The sequence below is a fragment of the Procambarus clarkii genome, chromosome 57, assembly GCF_040958095.1.
Source record: "Procambarus clarkii isolate CNS0578487 chromosome 57, FALCON_Pclarkii_2.0, whole genome shotgun sequence".
NCBI classification, from domain to species: Eukaryota; Metazoa; Arthropoda; class Malacostraca; order Decapoda; family Cambaridae; genus Procambarus; species Procambarus clarkii.
Window position 1 is genome coordinate 32,576,225 of NC_091206.1, and position 7,468 is coordinate 32,583,692.

Sequence of the window (7,468 nt, forward strand, 5' to 3'; positions counted from 1 at the left end):
CGTAAGCACAACTAGGTGAGTACACACACACACACACACACACACACACACACAAACACAGATAGGGTAGGGGCCTCATAGCCTGGTGGATAGCGCAGAGGACTCGTAATTCTGTGGCGTGGGTTCAATTCCCACACGAGGCAGAAACAAATGGGCAAAGTTTCTTTCACCCTGAATGCCCCTATTTCCCAAAGGAAATTGGTACCTATGAGTTAGTCAGCTGTCACGGGCTGCTTCCTGGGGTGTGTGTGTGTGTGTGTGGTGTGTGGGAAAAATTAGTTAGTAAACAAAAGTTGATTGACAGTTGTGTTTAATAGGCCGAGGTAGCAAAGCTCATCCCCATCAAACACAACAACTAGGTAACTAGGTGAACACACATGCAGGAGATCAGATACAAGGTATCATTTGGGAGATGAAAGACTTCAAGAGTCAGAGAGAGAGAATGACCTGTGGGTTGACATCACGCCAGACTTGTCCCCTGAAGCTCACATCAGGAGCATAACATCAGCGGCATATGCCAGGTTGGCTAACATAAGAACGGCCTTTAGAAACTTGTTTAAGGAATCTTTCAGAACATTATATACCACATATGTCAGACCAATCCTGGAGTATGCAGCTCCAGCATTAAGTCCATATCTAGTAGAGCATAAGACTAAACTGGAAAAGATTCAAAGGTTTGCCACCAGACTAGTACCACAACTGAGGGGTATGAGCTACGAGGAGAGACTACGCGAATTAAACCTCACCTCACTGGGAGATAGAAGAGTTAGAGAGGGACATGATCACCACATACAAGATTCTCAAAGGAATTGATAGGGTAGATAAAGACAGACTTTTTGACACAAGGGGCACATGCAATAGGGGACACAGGTGGAAATTGAGTGCCCAAATGAGCCATAGAGACGTTAGAAAGAATTGTTTCAGTGTCAGAGTAGTAGTCAAATGGAATGCATTAGGAAGTGATGTGGTGAAGGCTGACTTCATACACAACTTCAAGTGTAGATATGATAGAGCCCAATAGGCTCAGGAACCTGTACACCTGTTGATTGATGGTTGTGGGGCGGGACCAAAGAGCCAGAGCTAAACCCCCACAAGCACAATTAGGTAAGTACACTCACACACACAAGCACACACACACACAAACACACACACAACGGCCATACCACGTTGAGAACACCGCTTCTCGTCCGATCAGCGAAGTTAAGCAACGTTGGGTTTGGTTAGTACTTGGATGGGTGACCGCCTGGGAACACCAAATGCTGTTGGCAATAATGTTTATGGGGCCTTGTAGCCTGGGGGATAGCGCGCAGGATTCATAATTCTGTCACGCGGGTTCGATTCCCGCACGAGGCAGAAACAAATGGGCAAAGTTTCTTTCACCCTAAGTGCCCCTGTTACCTAGCAGTAAATAGGTACCTGGGAGTTAGTCAGCTGTCACGGACTGCTTCCTGGGGTGTGTGTGTGTGTGGTGTGGGGAAAAAAAAAAAAGTAGTTAGTAAACAGTTGATTGACAGTTGAGAGGCGGGCCCAAAGAGCAAAGCTCAACCCCCGCAAAACACAACTAGTAAACAACTAGTAAACACACACACACACACACACACACACTTGTGTAAAGAATCATTCAGAACTTTGTATACCACATATGTCAGGCCAATCCTGGAGTATGCAGCCCCAGCATGGAGTCCATATCTAGTCAAGGATAAGACTAAACTGGAAAAGGTTCAAAGGTTTGCCACCAGACTAGTACCCGAGCTGAGAGGTATGAGCTACGAGGAGAGACTACGGGAATTAAACCTCACTTCGCTGGAAGACAGAAGAGTTAGGGGGGACATGATCACCACATTCAAGATTCTGAAGGGGATTGATAGGGTAGATAAAGACAGTCTATTTAACACAAGGGGACACAGGTGGAAACTGAGTGCCCAAATGAGCCACAGAGATATTAGAAAGAACTTTTTTAGTGTCAGAGTGGTTGACAAATGGAATGCATTAGGAAGTGATGTGGTGGAGGCTGACTCCATACACAGTTTCAAGTGTAGATATGACAGAGCCCGATAGGCTCAGGAATCTGTACACCTGTTGATTGACGGTTGAGAGGCGGGACCAAAGAGCCAGAGCTCAACCCCCGCAAACACAACTAGGTGAGTACAACAACTAGGTGAGTACACACACAAGGTATAGATTCGTTCCTCTCAATGTTTGCCGACGATGCAAAAATTATGAGGAGGATTGAAATAGAGGATGATAGTAGGAGGCTACAAGATGACATAGATAGACTGAGTGAATGGTCCAACAAATGGCTGTTAAAGTTCAACCCGAGTAAATGCAAAGTAATGAAACTACGCAGTGGAAACAGGAGGCCAGACACAGGATACAGAATAGGAGATGAAGTACTTAATGAAACAGAGAGAAAGATCTAGGAGTTGATATCACACCAAACCTGTCTCCTGAAGCCCACATAAAAAGAGAATAACGTCTGCGGCATATGCGAGGCTGGCTAACATCAAAACGGTGTTCAGGAACCTGTGTAAGGAATCATTCAGAATCTTGTACACCACATATGTAAGACCAATCCTGGAGTATGCGGCCCCAGCATGGAGCCCGTACCTAGTCAAGCACAAGACGAAGCTGGAAAAAGTCCAAAGGTATGCTACTAGACAAGTCCCAGAACTAAGAGGCATGAGTTATGAGGAAAGGCTGCGGGAAATGCACCTTACGACACTGGAAGACAGAAGAGTAAGGGGGAACATGATCAAAACCTACAAAATCCTCAGGTAAATCTACCGGGTAAAGAAGGATGAACTATTCAACACTGCAGGGACGCGAACAAGGGGACACAGGTGGAAGCTGAGTACCCAAATGAGCCACAGAGATATTAGAAAGAACTTTTTCAGTGTTAGAGTAGTTAGTAAATGGAATGCACTAGGAAGTGATGTGGTGGAGGCTGACTCCATACACAGTTTAAAATGTAGATATGATAGAGCCCAGTAGGCTCAGGAATCTGTACATCAGTTGATTGACGGTTGAGAGGCAGGACCAAAGAGCCAAAGCTCAACCCCCGCAAGCACAATTAGGTGAGTACACACACACACACACAAACACACACACACACACACACACACACAAACACACACACACACACACACACACACACACACTGCTCCATCCCAGCTTCCACTGCACCCCTCTTCCACTCACCCCCCAAACCCATCCAACCATCACCCCTCCTATGCACCTCCAGTCCACCTTTAATCCAATCACCTTGTAACCCCCTAACACCTTCTCCCTCTTCCCCTCTTCTACCCCAAAATCCCCACCTACCCCCAATTCCCCCCTCCCCTAACTAATACACCCTCTCTTCCACTCCCAGCACCCATGCTCCACTCTCCTCTCAGCCATCTGCCCTCAATATCCTTCTCCCCCCCAACCTCTCAACCTCTATCTGACTCTCAGTCTCACTCTATTTCTCAACCCCCCTATGCCATCAGACTTCCTAACTTTCAGACCCATTATGCCCTTCCTACCCCTCTAGATGCCCGGACCCCATTCGCCTACCAGGCACTCCCAGGCACCACCTAGCACCCCCCAGACACCCCCACAGCCCCCACTCACCCTCCAGACACCCCCCCAGTACCCCCCCAGACTCCCGGCAAAAGGGGGAACTCTGGCACCAGAGTTCCCAAGAAGAGTCTCAAGGTTTGGTACACCAATGCTGATGGGATATCCAATAAAGCAGAAGAAATAGAAGAAAGAGTTAGTGAGGCAGACCCAGACATAGTGGCAATAGTGGAAACTAAAATAAATGGCATGATCTCTGATGCAATCATTCCAGAGGGGTACCAGGTGATAAGAAAAGAAAGGACTCAGAGACAGGGAGGAGGAGTGGCACTCCTAATAAAGCGGAAATGGAAGTTTGATGAGCTGGAAAATCCGGGTACCAATGAAAGCACGAACTCCGTACATGGAACTCTGACAGTGGATGGGAAGAAGATAGTAATCTTGATACTCTACAATCCCCCATCAAACAGTAGAAGGACCAGGCAGGAATATGAAGACAGCAACAAGGCATGTATAGATGAACTGCAGAGGGCAGCAACTAAAGCACATAGAATGAAGGCAAAGCTGCTGGTCATGAGGGACCTAAATCACGGCGAGATATATTGGGAAACGAGGAATTCGCATGGCGGGGAGGAGACCTGGGGAGCGAAGCTGGTAGACGTTATTGACAGGAATTTCCTAACACAGCATGTGAAGGAAGACACTAGGGAAAAAGGAAGGGATACGCCCAGCCTATTAGACCTCGTTTTCACCCAGAATGTAGAAGACATCGAGCATTTAGAACATGAATTACCACTAGGAGCCAGTGACCATTGTTTCCTAGTCTTTGACTATATGATAGAGCTTAAAACTGTGACCAAAGGACAAGAGGTCCGAGTAAGGAGACTTGATTACAGAAGAGGGGACTACAGGAGGATAAGGGACTACCTGGGAGAAGTGCACGGGGAGGAAGAAATTAGAGGAAAAACAGTGCAAGATATGATGAACCAAGTCATATGGAAATGCAAGGAGGCTGAAGAGAGATTTATTCCAACAGCAATGGAAAAAAAGCAGGAGGGAATATAATAACCCATGGTTTAATAGACAGTGTCAGGAAGCAAAAGTGAGAATCCAGAGGGAATGGAGGAAGTACAGAAGACAAAAGACAGAGGACAACAGGATTAGATGTAACAGAGCTAGGAACGATTACATTAACATAAGACGAGTGTCGGAAAGAAATTATGAGAATGATATTGCAATCAAAGCGAAAAAGCAACCTAAATTACTACATAGCCAAATAAGAAGGAAGATGTCGGTAAATGACCAAGTGACAAGACTGAGGAAAACAGAAGGGGCATATACAGAAAGCGACAAGGAAATCTGCGAGGTACAGAATACAAGTTTCCATGGAGTGTTCACAACTGAGCCTGAGTGACTCCCATTGTTAGAAGAGATTACCCTAGATGAAAGACTATCAGATATAGAGGTGACAGCAGAGGAGGTAATGAAACAGTTGACAATACTGGATGCAAATAAAGCGGTTGGACCAGACAAAGTATCACCGTGGATACTAAAAGAGGCAGCGCAGGCTCTCAGCATGCCTCTGGCAATGATCTTTAATGAGTCACTTATGTGGGGGAAAATTGCCTAGTTGCTGGAAGGAGGCATATGTCGTTCAGATTTTCAAGAAAGGTGATAGGGAGGAGGCACTTAACTACAGACCCATATCACTGACAAGCATCCCCTGCAAAATACTTAAAAGAATAATTAGGCTAAGACTTGTTGGGCACCTGGAGAGCATTGGGTTTGTAAACAAGCACCAACATGGGTTCCGGACAGGGAAATCATACCTAACAAACCTTTTAGAACTCTATGACAAAGTAACAAGGATAAGGCAGGACAGAGAAGGCTGGGCAGACTGCATATTTCTTGACTGCCAAAAAGCCTTTGATACAGTACCGCACATGAGAATGCTTTACAAACTTGAGGGGCAGGCAGGAGTAAGCAGAAAGGCCCTAGCATGGGTGAGGAACTACCTAACAGGAAGGAGCCAGAGGGTAATGGTAAGGGGCGAGAAGTCGGACTGGCGAACAGTAACGAGTGGAGTACCTCAAGGATCGGTGCTGGGACCAATCTTCTTTCTAATTTACGTAAATGATATGTTTACAGGAGTGGAATCATATATGTCAATGTTTGCGGATGACGCAAAACTAATGAGAAGAATTGTGACAGATGACGATTGTAGAATCCTCCAAGTGGACATAAACAGGTTGCAGAGATGGTCAGGGAAATGGCTACTGGAGTTCAACATCAGTAAATGTAAAGTTATGGAAATGGGATCAGGTGATAGACGACCAAAGGGACAGTACACAATGAAGGGGAACTGCCTACCTGTAACGATTCGAGAAAGAGACCTGGGAGTGGATGTGACACCTAATCTAACTCCTGAGGCACATATAAATAGGATAACGACAGCAGCGTACTCTACGCTGGCGAAAATTAGAACTTCATTCAGAAACCTAAGTGAGGAAGCTTTTAGGGCGCTTTACACTGCCTACGTGAGACCAGTCTTAGAGTATGCCGCGCCATCATGGAGCCTCCACCTGAAGAAACACAAGGAAACTGGAGAAGGTTCAGAGGTTTGCGACGAGGCTTGTCCCAGAGTTACGAGGGATGGGATATGAAGAGCGTCTGAGGGAACTGAACCTTACGACACTAGAGAAAAGAAGGGAGAGAGGAGATATGATAGGAACATATAAAATACTCAGGGGAATTGACAAAGTGGAAATAGATGAAATGTTCACACATAATAATAACAGAACGAGGGGACATGGGTGAAAACTGGAAACTCAGATGAGTCACAGAGATGTTAGGAAGTTTCCTTTTAGCGTGAGAGTAGTGGAAAAATGGAATGCACTTGGGGAACAGGTTGTAGAAGCAAACTCTATTCATACTTTTAAAATTAGGTATGATAGGGAAATGGGACAGGAGCCATTGCTGTAAACAGCCGATTGCTGGAAAGGCGGGATCCAAGAGCCAATGCTCGATCCTGCAAGCACAAATAGGTGAGTACACACACACCTATAAATACATACACCCATAAATACATACACCCATAAATACATACACCCATAAACACACTTTTTCTCCTCTCTCCCCCTTCTCCCTCCCTCTCTCCTCCCTCTCTCTCCCCCCTTCTCCCCCCATCTCTTCCCCTCACCTCTCCCCATTCTCTGTCCCATTCCCTCCTCTCTCTCCCTCTTCTCCCTATCTCCCCCAATCCTTTCTTCTGACCTCAGTGAGAGGGTTGGATCGCCCCCTCCCATCCATCTCACACACACACACACAAATATGAGGACACACAAACACACGCTCGTACAAACAGTCGCATACACGCATGCACACACACACGTGCGTGCTCACGCATACACACACACACACATGGGCTGGTACAACAAGGATAGAGACCGTGTGTTAAAGATAGTGTTTGCAAATGAGGCCACAAAGGAGAAGATTCTAACAAGGAAGAGCCACCTGCAAAATGTGGGAGAATTAAAAAAAGGTTTTCTCCAGAGGGACATGACGAGGGAGGAGAGAGTCATGGCTGTAGAAACAAAAAAGAAGCACCAGGCGAGAGGAGAAAACCAGGAAAACACAGCTCCCAACTCAACATCCCCAGATGTGAGGGGGGAACCCACAACCAGCAACCCAGTAACACCAGAGGGGAGGCCAACTCCATCACCCTCCTCTGCATAGAAACCTCCCCTACCCCAAACCCTCCCTGCCCCCACTCAAATGTTCAGCCACCTCTCCCTCCCCACTCCCACCCAGCTTCCCCTCCCCTGCTTTCACCATATCCCACTTCCCCCCTTTCCTCACTGTCCTTCCCCCTTCATCCCATTCCCTCCCTGTCCCCCCCTTCACTAGAACC

At 46.6% G+C, this 7,468-nt stretch overlaps 1 non-coding gene across 1 annotated transcript; it reads left to right on the forward strand.

Moving 5' to 3' along the window:
• The first annotated feature begins 1,149 nt into the window (after positions 1–1,149).
• On the forward strand, positions 1,150–1,268 carry LOC138353456 (5S ribosomal RNA). Its single transcript, XR_011223159.1, has one exon. It is a non-coding gene; the product is annotated as a 5S ribosomal RNA (ribosomal RNA).
• Positions 1,269–7,468: the final 6,200 nt, after the last annotated feature.